General features: G+C 44.3%; 1 protein-coding gene across 4 annotated transcripts in view; it reads left to right on the top strand.

The window, feature by feature from the left end:
* Positions 1 to 12,459, top strand: part of AGPAT3 (1-acylglycerol-3-phosphate O-acyltransferase 3) — a 137,247-nt gene that overhangs the window by 92,011 nt on the left and 32,777 nt on the right. Inside the window, exon 1 of one of the 4 annotated variants that reach the window (XM_038387431.2) lies at positions 11,095 to 11,125. The exons of the other annotated variants lie outside the window; for them this stretch is intronic. The gene's annotated coding sequence lies outside the window, so the exon portion shown is untranslated. Of the gene's footprint in view, positions 1 to 11,094; positions 11,126 to 12,459 lie in introns of those variants that run through there. 4 annotated transcript variants of the gene reach the window in all.

The raw sequence follows: 12,459 nt of genomic DNA, 5'->3' as shown, positions 1-12,459 counted from the left end.
AGTCTATGTAATCCCAGGTCTTCCCCCAGAGACTGTCACCAGCATGGAATCAGGAGCAAAGATAGTTGAGTAAGTTGGGATGAATCGGGTTTGAGGAGTAACAGTATTATCAGAGTGGTGGGAGAGGGAGTGTGGTAAAGGATCCCATGAGTGGAAAGAATACTGTTGACAATGGAGATCATCAAATTAGTGGAGGGGAGGGAATAAGAGAACAATTTTGCTTTAACAGAATGCCATCCTTTTGTGCTGGAGCAAGATAAATATGATTTTATCCTCTGATCTGAACAAGAACATGAAAAGACCTGCATAAGGCTCAAAGACGGCCTTAAGTATTAGCTGTCTGCACATGAAACTGTTTTTGATAAACAAGTACATATAGCAACCCTATGATTCCATTTAAATATTAATTGGTGCTCTACAGAATTCTCCTCAGTGGCATCAAATCCCAGAAGTTCTTCAATGCACAACAGATTGCATTTCTTATAGTGTAAGTGAAACTTGTCTAGGGGCTTGATGAAAATGGGATTTGGAAGCAGTTTGTATCATCTAAATTTCAGCAGTTCAGGGACTAAAAATGCTGTCTGAGACCTGTCATCATTTGTAAGGAACTATGGAAATTCTGGGAGAAGGATGATCTTATGATTAAGGCACAAAACTGCAAGTAAAGAGGTTTTGTGTCCAATTCCCAGCTCTGTAACAGAACACCTGTCCAAGACACTTAACCTCTCTATGTCTGAGTTTCCTCATTGAGAAGATAATAATATCCAACCATGTGGACTACTAAAGTAAAGAAAAATTCATTAATGTATGTAGATCTCTATATCTTGGATAGTAGATATTCTAGAAGTGCAGGCTATTATTAATAATTAGGGGATTTCCGATGGAGTTAGACTTGGTCTCCAACTTTCTTTAACTCTATACATGAATTATATACATTATTAAACACAAAGCTCTCTGGATTATGGCAGAAAGCAGTCATACTGTGTCAAGGAGACTTGAAGTCTTTGTATTCTGTTTCCTTTTTGTGGTGTACATAAGCTCAAGAAAGACTCAATATATTTGAACATCTTCCATGGCAATATTTTCAAACACCATATGCTATTGTATTTTCACTTACTATCTTCTCAGCCATCACCATTCTCTAAACCAGTGGTTTTCAAACTTTTTTTCTGGGGACCCAATTGAAGAAAATTGTTGATGCCCATGACCCAGTGGAGCTGGGGATGAGGGGTTTGGGGTGTGGGAGGGGGCTCAGGGCTGGGGCAGAGGGTTGGGGTGCAGGAGGGGTTCAGGCTCTGGGGTGGGGGTGCAGGCTCTGGGATGGGGCTGGGCTGAAGGGTTTGGGGTGCAGGAAGGGGTACAGGATTGGGGTGAGGACTTACCTCCAGAAGCTCCAGGTCAGTGGTGCAGCCAGGGTGCAGAAGTAGGCTTTCCGCCTGTCCTGGCACCACGGACTGCGCTGCACCTGAAGTGGCCAGCAGCAGGTCCGGCTCCTAAGTGGAGGTACGCAAGCAGCTCTTACCTGCAGGCACCGCCCCCCCAGCTCCCATTGGCCAGGAACTAGCCAATGGGGGTGCGGAGCCGGTACTCAGGGCAGGGGCAGTGTGTGAAGCCCCATGGCCTCCTTGCCCAGAAGCTGGCTGCTTCCAGGACGCAGCGCGGTGTTGGAGCAGGTAGGTGCTGGCCTACCTTGGCTAGGCAGCACCGCCAATGGGCTTTTTAATGTCCTGGTCGGCGGTGCTGACTAGAGCTGCTAGGGTCCCTGGGTGCTGAGCAAGGCGACCCGAACTTTGAAAAACACTGCTCTAAACAGTCCTCACTTGGGCTATATATTGTGATTTTTTTTGAACCTCTTAAAATAAAGTCTAGCAGTGGATATATTCACTTGTTATTGAGATAATGTAAGAATCAATGGACGTGGTCTTTAAATATAAATATTAATTAATGGACTCAACTTCTGCAAACACCTCATAGCTCAGCCAAGGAATCCATACTACGGGAAGTGTTTGGTGGTGGTTGATGTCTGTTTGGATGGGGAATTTAAAGGGAGGGTTGTTGAGAGTCCCATTTTGTTGGACATTTTAGGGTTACCTGCAAGTTTTTGTTTTACTGTGTGAAAGGCACCTTTTAAAAATTGGAATACTGTAAATAAAAATTAAATAATTACACTCAAAATCCCTCACACAGTCAAAATCCCTCACTGAATACACTGGATTCAGCCTAACTTGTCTAATTGGAGCCTTTCTAAAGGCAACAGTTGTAGGACTTCAGAAGCAGACAATTGAGATAAGGTATATTCTCTGGTTATACTTGCATGTACAGCTGTTAGAGAAGGAGTTACTGCAAATAATGGACAGGATAATGGAAAGAACAATACCTGGATCTAGCAACTTAATATTGCTAGTACATAGTTTTAAGGATTTACCCTGTCTGTTTCACTCAACCAAGAAATTATTTGACTTAGTAATACTGTACATGAAGAGACCTATTTCTTTATGAACTAATGATGAATCTGTCCCTGCCCTCAACTTAGGGATTGGTTTCTGTGTAAATTGGAAGAAACTCAGTTACTTGAAAAACATGTTTCTCGTAAAGTAACTCTAAATTGGATCCAAGAGAACTCATGAGCAAAAGCAAAAGAAGGGGTTGATACCAAGTGGAACTAGAAGATCTGGGCAGATGCACTCAGGCCTCTGAAGCTCTTTGTTCATGCAGAAAAGCCCTGCGGAAGTGGCTTTACAGCTATGATGCAAAATGGTGTGTGGGCCTCCTTGTTTAATACTGACATTTTACTGCAGGATCACTCCCAATGGGATTCTCTACTGCCACTGGCAAGTTAGGAGTATGAACTGTTAGACTAGTCTCAGCATTCTTGTTCTGAGTGGCTGCCAGGTCCAATAATGTAAATGTGATCTTAAAAAAGAAAAAAAAAATACAATTGAAAATAGTCACTACTCTTGAATAATAAGTGTGTGTGGCAAAAGTATTCCTGTCGAGATAGCCACAGCTAGTGATGTCACTGCTTCGTTAACTTGTGTGCATGGTAGGAAGAGTGGGGAAATTGCAACATTGTGGATTGAGAGTTTAAGATTTGCTTCGCTGTATTGGACCATTGATCCAAGCAGTCAATCCTCAGAACTCATTGCCATGGGATATTGTGAAGACCAAAAGTGTGTAACTGCGTTCAAAAAAGAATTAGATAAGTTCATGGAGGATAGATCCATCAATGGCTATTAGCCAAGATGGTCAGGGACACAACCCCATGCTCTGGATTCCCCTAAAACTACTTCCAGAATCTGGGACTGGACAACAAGGGATGGATCACTCAAAATTGCCCTGTTCTGTTCATTCCTTCTGAAGCATCTGGCACTGGCCACTGTAAGAAACAGGATACTAGGCTAGATGGACCATTGGTTTGAGCTAATATGACTGTTCATATATTCTTATCCTGCCACTTGCACTGCAGCGTAGGATGAAGGAAATATCTATATCTTTTATGACTATTAAGGGTACTTCAGTTTACCTGCATGATATTATGGCTACATGGAGTTGAATCAAAAGGTGCTGTTAGGAAGAACAAGCAGGTAACAAAACAATGGTCAGAGGTAAGATGCTTTTCGGATAAACTTGAGGGGAGTAAGAAAATAGTGGCTGGATTATTAAATGGGAAGATGCTATTTTCAGGCGCCAGGCAAAGTTACATAGCTGGTTTGCCATGGCTGAGGGTCTAAGATCAAGAGAACACTAAACAATTAAAAACTTGTCCTCTAGCAAGGGAGGGAGGTTCAGACCTCAGTCTGTTCATGGAGAGGCAACAGACTGACCCACAGTCCCTGCAGGATGGGTCTGGGGCAGCTAGGCTTGCCCAAGCTTTGAGAGAAATGAAAAGCTTTAGGTAAGAGCCAGGCTTTTTGTTGTTTTTAACCCTTTTCTCTCATTGCTGTGTACCGTTGGGTGGATACGTTTGTTTTGGCAAAGCTGTTTTAAGTCACATTAATCACCTGTTGGCCACAAGCTCCTGGAAGAAAGTTTCTTGCACGGGCTAAATGCAGTTGGGCCTGTCATGTTAGTGCATTTGGGAAATGGAGGCTGCAACATAGAGACCCAGTTCTCAAGTGGTTGAACTGCTGGGTTCCACCTTGTAAGAGATGAAGAAAGCAAAGCCTGTCACCTGAGGGTGCACTTGTGAGGTAATGGAAAGGGATCAAAGGCCTTAGTTCTCCCAGTAACCATGCCAAGTGGTCAATACTCAAATCTTTTCCCAAAGGAAAACAAAAAAAAAAACCTCTCAGTGCACCAGATCAGTTGGGCAGTGGGTACTCTGTACTCTTTCCTCCTTTTTCTGTAGTTCACTTGTATTTTTACAGAGAGCACTGTAATGTACCTTGCCTTTCTTGCATCTTTCTTATTAAACAAATCTCCAATTGTTTTTATGGTACTATATATATATATATATATCTATATCTCCACAGGAAATGGTGTTTAAATGAAACCTCACTTCATTCAGATTTAGAAATTACAGGTGTAGTTTACACATTATGACCCATCCAGTTCTCCCAGATGAATGCTGTATTAAAATTAAAAAGAAAAGGAGTACCGGTGGCACCTTAGAGACTAACAAATTTATTAGAGCATAAGCTTTCGTGAGCTACAGCTCACTTCATCGGATGCATTTGGTGGAAAAAACAGAGGAGAGATTTATATACACACACACACAGAGAACATGAAACAATGGATTTATCATACACACTGTAAGGAGAGTGATCACTTAAGATAAGCCATCACCAGCAGCAGGGGGGGGGAAAGGAGGAAAACCTTTCATGGTGACAAGCAAGGTAGGCTAATTCCAGCAGTTAACAAGAATATCACAGGAACAGTGGGGGGTGGGGTGGGAGGGAGAAATACCATGGGGAAATAGGTTTCAGAGTAGCAGCCGTGTTAGTCTGTATTCGCAAAAAGAAAAGGAGTACTTGTGGCACCTTAGAGACTAACAAATTTATTAGAGCATAAGCTTTCGTGAGCTACAGCTCACTTCATCGGATGCATTTGGTGGAAAAAACAGAGGAGAGATTTATATACACACACACAGAGAACATGAAACAATGGGTTTATCATACACGCTGTAAGGAGAGTGATCACTTAAGATAAGCCATCACCAGCAGCAGGGGGGGGAAAGGAGGAAAACCTTTCATGGTGACAAGCAGGTAGGCTAATTCCAGCAGTTAACAAGAATATCAGAGGAACAGTGGGGGGTGGGGTGGGAGGGAGAAATACCATGGGGAAATAGGTTTCAGAGTAGCAGCCGTGTTAGTCTGTATTCGCAAAAAGAAAAGGAGTACTTGTGGCACCTTAGAGACTAACAAATTTATTAGAGCATAAGCTTTCGTGAGCTACAGCTCACTTCATCGGATGCATTTGGTGGAAAAAACAGAGGAGAGATTTATATACACACACACAGAGAACATGAAACAATGGGTTTATCATACACGCTGTAAGGAGAGTGATCACTTAAGATAAGCCATCACCAACAGCAGGGGGGGGAAAGGAGGAAAACCTTTCATGGTGACAAGCAGGTAGGCTAATTCCAGCAGTTAACAAGAATATCAGAGGAACAGTGGGGGGTGGGGTGGGAGGGAGAAATACCATGGGGAAATAGTTTTACTTTGTGTAATGACTCATCCATTCTTACAGCAGTAGACACAAAGGTGTCCAGCAACCTGCTGATCTGCCTTCTGAGTTTAAAAGCTCAGAAACTAGCAAAAGTCAGCATCTCTCTTTAATGGGAGGGGATCAGAGACGTGATGTCTGATTTTGGGAGATAATTGGCCCCATAAGCCCTATAAGTTATTTGTGTATTTGAATTACGCTTGCAACTTGGTGTTGGAAGGAAGCTGTTTGTTCTACGTAACCCTTTAGGTGCCCTGTGCATTAGTGCTCTACCGCAGTATCACTGTAAAAGGTAGGCAGTTTGCAAGGTCATGGGAGTAGGGAGAGGACAAATGTCATAGCTACTGGAGCTTTTCTCAATCCTGCAGCCTGGGGGGAAATGGGATATTCATGGTGGGTTTGTGTTGTGGGATTGCAGATATGGTTGGAGATAAAGGGAAAGAAGAGGCTGTTGTTAGTGGGCTGCTGTATGTATTTTCTTTTATTCATATTATAAGGTGGAGACTGTTGAGAATTGCTGCAAATTGCTCTAAGGAAACTGTTTCTCAGTATCTACTGTACTCAATGACTATTAATACACTATTCCTAATTATGGTAAATAGTAATCCCTGTTCACTTCCCAATGTAAATTGATCGGTAGGGAATTCACAAAGCACCCCGGCTGACAAAGTAACATTTCTCAATTAGTCTTTCACTGTCTTATCTGGCTGGCCTACAGAGACAGGAATGCAGAAAAGTAAACTCTAACTGGGAAAAATACTGTATTACTTTAAAGCCAAATAAAGTAGAGATACTATGGAAGATTCTGAGCCCAATATTGAAATCAGTATTAATCAGGTGGGAGAGAAAATAGGATTCTTTGGATTCTTTTGGATTCCCGTCTTTTTAAGATTAAATAAAGATAAAATAATTATACTTTACAAAACATTGTAACCCTATAACCTTATCCCTGAACCTTCTCTATCCCCAAAAGGTGCAGGGTGGAAGCAAGCCACTTTTTGGCTACTGTTCTTATTCAAGTAGTGCCCCTATGGGTGCTCCACTTAAGGTATGCATGTGCCCCACACTGCTTTGATCAGAGATTTTCCTTAGCAGTGCCCGTTTGGCCCACGCATGTGCCGTTGATATCCTCCTGCCTGCACCAAGGCTATATCACGCTGCGCGGGCAAACTGCCTTCAGTTCCTTCTCATCCGCCTTGCCAATTGGCTACTCAAGGGTTGGTCATACCAAGAGGCATTTTCTGCCACAAGGACAGCACTTTCTCTGTTCTTGGACTTTGGTCTTCAGTTGAATGTGGAAAAATCCACACTGACTCCTATTCAGAACTTGTGATTTACAGGGGAATCCCTGTATTCCTTAGCATCCAGGGCCTTCCTTCCCATGGACAGACTCATGATATTACTAAACCTTAGCAGAACCAGTGAAGGGAGCCCCCAGACTTCAGTCAGAAACTGTACTCAACTTCTCGGTCACGTGGCGGCTTGCACCTCTGTGACAGAGCATGCGAGGTTATGCCTTTGCTGCTTCCAGGGTGGCTCAAATCAGTTTACTTGCCAAACAGATATAGTCTAGACAAGCAAGTGTCAATTCCCCAGCAGGTGAAGCATTCCCTACACTGGTCCATCGCAATGTAGGGGGTGAGGGTTCCCTTCCTCCAACTGACGCCAACGGTAACCATGACCGCAGACACATCTCCGTTAGGATGAGGGGCGCACCTTGACACTTAACAGTGCAGGACAGATGGTCACCCCAGGAAACCACCCTTCATACCAAACCGTTGGAGCCCAGCACCGTCAGAAATGCATGCCATAATTTTTTGCCCCTTATCAGGCACAGATATCTCAAGGTCATGATATACAACATGGTCTGCGTGTTCTATATCAACCAGCAGAGAGGAGTGAGATCCCTTTCCCACTGCACCAAAGCGATATGGTTATAGAACTGCTGCATAAAATATCACATCGGAATTTTAGCAATGTATCTTCCGGGCAGACAAAATGTCACAGCTAATACTCTCAAAAGGTGTTTTTCCCAAGACTACGAATGGGAGTTGAATCCCCAGGTTCTGGTCGGCATTTTTCAGATTTGGAGATTTCCAAATGTGGACTTCTTTGCCACTGCAGTGAAAAAAAAAAAGCCATCTATTTTGTTCAAGGATGGGTTTAGGTTGCAATTCCTTGGAGGACGTCTTCCTTCTTCCCTGGATGGGGAAGCTGTTTTATGCTTTTTCACCCAGCATCTCTGATTCTCAGTGGTGAACAAAATCAGACCAGTCAAGATCTGTCATTCTAATTGCCTCAACATGGTGAAGACATACATGGTTTCCTTATCTGTTCCACCCAGCTCTTTATCCACTGACAAATCTTCCAATCACTCCCCAACTTCTCTCCCAGGCTGCCAGTTGAAGGCTGCATCCCAATCTGAGCATTTGCTGCCTCAAGGCGTGGCTCCTCAATGGTTCACTGAGTTCAGGGGTGAAAGTAAGTCTAGGGACTTATTGGTACAGGGCTGGGCTGGGGCTGGCTCTGGCCCCTGGATGGGGTGGGGCCTCCAACGGAAGGGGTGGGGCTGGGGGTCAGAGCCAGCCCTGGCCCACCCTGTACTGGCAAGTGCCTCCTTCCCCCTCCCCTCCCCCCTGCCGGGGTAATAGCAGCAGCCGGGGGCTCTGGCAGCGGTTTAAAGGACCCTGGGCGGTAGCGGTGGCCAGAGCTCTGGACCCTTTAAATTGTCCCCGGAGCCTGCCGGAGCCCTGGGGAAGCGGCAGCGGGGCTCCTGGGATGATTTAAAGGGTCCAGAGCTCGGCCACCGCTACCGCCCCGGGCCCTTTAAATTGCCGCCCCAGCCCCACCGCCACTTCCCCAGGGCTCCAGCAGCAGGGCTCTGGCAGCAATTTAAAGGGCCGGGGGCTCCAGCCGCTGCTGCGAGCCGCAGGCCCTTTAAATTGCTCCTGGGGAAGCCGATCCACCCCAGTACGGTGCACCGGCTTACTTTCACCTCTGGCTGGGCTACAGTCATCCTCTTCTGCAAAGATACAACACATATTGCTAAATAGTAGGAGCCACCAGACTGTAGAGAACTGATTTGCCCATGTGACTGCAGCTTGTAGCTGTGATTCTACACAAAGGGTGAGAGGGGTTTCCACCCACAAGAGAGAAACTATATAAGCCCCTGGAAATCCCTCCATTTTGTCTTCAGCTGGCTCAAGAGATAGCCTCTCCACCCCAAAGGATGCCTGAAAGAAACTGGAACAAAGGCCAGTAAGTACAGGGGTGTAAGTGTTTGCTGGACCCAGACTAGAAGGAGGCCAGTCTGTCAAAGAAGCTTATTGGAACATCTCCGAGGGTGCGATTTACCTGCATTTAGTTTCCTACTGTATTGGGCTTAGACATGTGTGTTTTATTTTATTTTGTTTGGTAATTTACTTTGTTCTGTCTGTTATTACTTGGAACCACTTAAATCCTACTTTTTGGATTTAATAAAATCACTTTTTACTTATTAATTAACCCAGAGTAAGTATTAATACCTGGGGGGGGGCAACCAGCTGTGCATATCTCTCTATCAGTGTTATAGAGGGTGAACAATTTATGAGTTTACCCTGTATAAGCTTTATACAGCTTATACACCAGACTCCTTGTTGTTTAAATAGTAGGAAAGATTCTACCAGAAATACTTATTTTCAAAAATGGAGAAGATTTAATCACTGGGGTGAATTCCAGAACGCTGTCCCTGAATCTGCCTCACTTCTGCTCATTCTGGAATACCTGTTGCAACTAAAAAAACCCAGGACTGTGACTGAATTCCCTGAAGGTTCATCTGGCTGTCTTAACAGCTTTTCATACCATTATTGAGGGGCTCTCCCTGTCTGCTCACCTTGCAACCGCAAAATTCATGAAAGGTCTGGGAAATTTCTTTCCACAGATGAAGTCCCTCCCCAGCCTGTCACCTTAATCTGGTTCTTAAAAGTCATATGAAGTCTCCTTTTGAATTAATGGAGACCTCCTCCTTATTGAATTTGTCTATGAAAACAGCCTTCCGAGTGGCTATTACCTCCAGAGTCGGAGAGATTGGGGCATTAATGGCAGGCTCTACTTTCACAATATTTTACCAGGATTAAAGTTTCCCTAGAATCCCAGGTTTCTTCCTAAAGTGTCTTCTGAGTTTTGTCTAAATCAGGTCATTTACCTACCAGTTTTCTTTCTGAAACTGCACAATTCCAACAGGGAGACTGTTCTCAATACTCCCGATGTCAGGAGGGCATTCTAGATAAAACTAAACTATTTCGTAAATCCCCTAGACTGTTGGTTCGTTTGCAGACAGATCAAAGGTTCTGCCATTTCTAGCCAACGGCTCTCAGAATAGATTTCTGGGTGTATTCTGCTTTGTTACAGTGCTTCCAACAACCCCCCACACGCTTCCCCCAGCTGCCGTGTCAGCTCATTCAATGAGGTCACAATCTACATCTGTTGGTCTACTTAAAAAGTCCCAATTTCTGAGCTCTGCAGAACTGCTACGTGATCTTTTGTACATCCCTTCTCCAGACACTATGCTTTGGTGAATGCCTCCAGATGTGATACAGCAATTGGCAGTGCAGCTCTTTCCTTTGTAATGACCTCTACTCCAAAGCTCCCCACCCTGCTTATGGGGATACTGTTTGGGAGTCACCGGAAGTGGAACACCCATAGGGACACTACCCAAAGAAGAATGAGAGGTTACTCCCCCTGTGCAGTAACTGTAGTTCCTTCAGATGCATGTCCCTATGGGTAATTCATTACCTGCCCTCCTTCCCCTCTGCTTTGGAGTTTCCTTCTGAGACTCAGTGGTGGACAAGGTACTGAGGGCAGTTCACTCGCACAGCCTGATATAGCCTTGGTGCAGGGCACGAGAATATCAATAGCGCATGCATGGGCCAAACGGATACTGTTAATGAAATTCTCCAATAGAAGGCACGTGGAGCACACGTGCACCTGAAGAGGAGCATCCACAGGGGGAGAAATCTCAAAGAACTACAGTTACAGCACAGGGTGAGTAACCTCTCTCTGTTCTCAGGGCTGCAGTAGTATTCGCTGTATTTGCAGTCCTAAAGTGCACTGGGGCACAGTGAACCCCAGCAGAGCTGGGCTCTGTGCATGCCCGTAGTACAGGCTCCCTAAATCAGGCTTTCCACATATAGAGGAAGCACACAAATTCCCCCTGAGGGAGGGCTTCCAGCAGCCGCCCCTGGTGGAGCAAGATTTGCCTTTTTGTGTCTATAGTATTGCAAAGTACTGATCTGATTGACAAATGCTAGAACATCCTAGATTTGGTGCAAAGCAGAGGAAGCATAAAAACATGACTCAGCCATTTTATCAGTTGAAAACCTTCAGGGTTATTACTTGGCAGTTCCATTTTCTAGTAGTGGTTTGTTTCTGATCTTAAACGGTGCACCCAAAGGGAGGGAGCCGTGTTGCATAGTGCAAGGTAATAATTACCATACTAATAACTGTGATGACATACATGATCATCAGCTAAGCTAACTCTGTATGCTTATATGAAATGCAAATTGAAATTCTATGAGTGACTATGTGGAGGAAAAAAAAACAGATTTTGGGGGTGGGGGGTCTGTCTATACTGCACTTGGAAAGACAACAGATAAAGGAATGATTTTATCTTTAATCTTGGAAGTGGGGAAGGGCTTGCTTATCATTGACAGTAATTTGTATACTAACCTGAAGAATGTTCTAATGAAAAGACGTGAATCCATTGCTGTGTAGGGAATCAGCTGCTCAGTGTCACAGCTCAGCAAATAAGGTGATGATACAGTACACATGAAGTATATTGCAGCACTTAGGCTGTCAGACAAATGTATCCTGGAAACAGGTTTTGTTTGTTTTTTTAATTATGTTGTCCCTTCATCAGATTGTTAGAATTATTGCGAAGAAACAGAACTGTATGCCTGCCAGAAATGGAAACCTTTACAAATGCATTTTGTTTTAGAATTCAGCTTTTTTCTTATAGGAAAAATCCAGGGGCAAGTAGAGTGGGTCTTCCTAAAATAATATTTATTCAACGTACTTTGATTTAGCTTAGAGAAATGGCATGATAATCACTATGTAAAAATCTAAGATAGATAGCACTGGTCATGTTTCTCCCTTTCCTCTGTTATGTTTCCCAATGTACTTATGTCTGGAAAATTAAAACCCCCTCAACTCATTTATAGTACAGAAGGCAATGAGACATATTCTAGGGATCTGAAGGAAGCCCCTGACAAGTAGGAGTTGCAATAGCTTGTGTTAGTCAGGAAACCAGCATCTTTAGTACAAATGCTAGGGAGTTATAAATAGCAGCAGGAATTAAATGAGTGAAAAATTCAGGTCTTGGCTGTTGGCGTGTACTTGATTTTTTTTTAATCATAGGGAACTACAATTTTAATATATATATATGCTTAGCACTTTATATCTTCAAAGCATTTCATCACCATTAATCACTTAGGTCAGGGGAGCTAGCGCCCTCACAATGGAAATATTGTGGGGACTCTGCCCCTGCATAAACTTGCATATGCCTGGGGGGGAAGCAGGAGACAAGTAGGACCCAGAGAGGCTGGAGCAAGCCACCGCAAGGGCTAGGGAGCAGGGAACAGGACCTGGAGGGGCTGGAGTGGCTGCTGCGGGGCCCATGATTGGGCTGAAATGCTCCCAGGATCAGGTAGGAACCCCTGGGACCCACCTTCCCAACTGGAGGCAGCTGCCTGCCCCTCGTCAAGTCTCTGTACCTCCCCTTAGTCCCCCTTCGATCTGTCTGCCCCCCATTTCCAG

This window comes from Dermochelys coriacea, chromosome 1 (assembly GCF_009764565.3).
Source record: "Dermochelys coriacea isolate rDerCor1 chromosome 1, rDerCor1.pri.v4, whole genome shotgun sequence".
In the NCBI taxonomy this organism is placed as follows: Eukaryota; Metazoa; Chordata; order Testudines; family Dermochelyidae; genus Dermochelys; species Dermochelys coriacea.
This window is presented reverse-complemented; position numbering and strand designations above follow the sequence as displayed.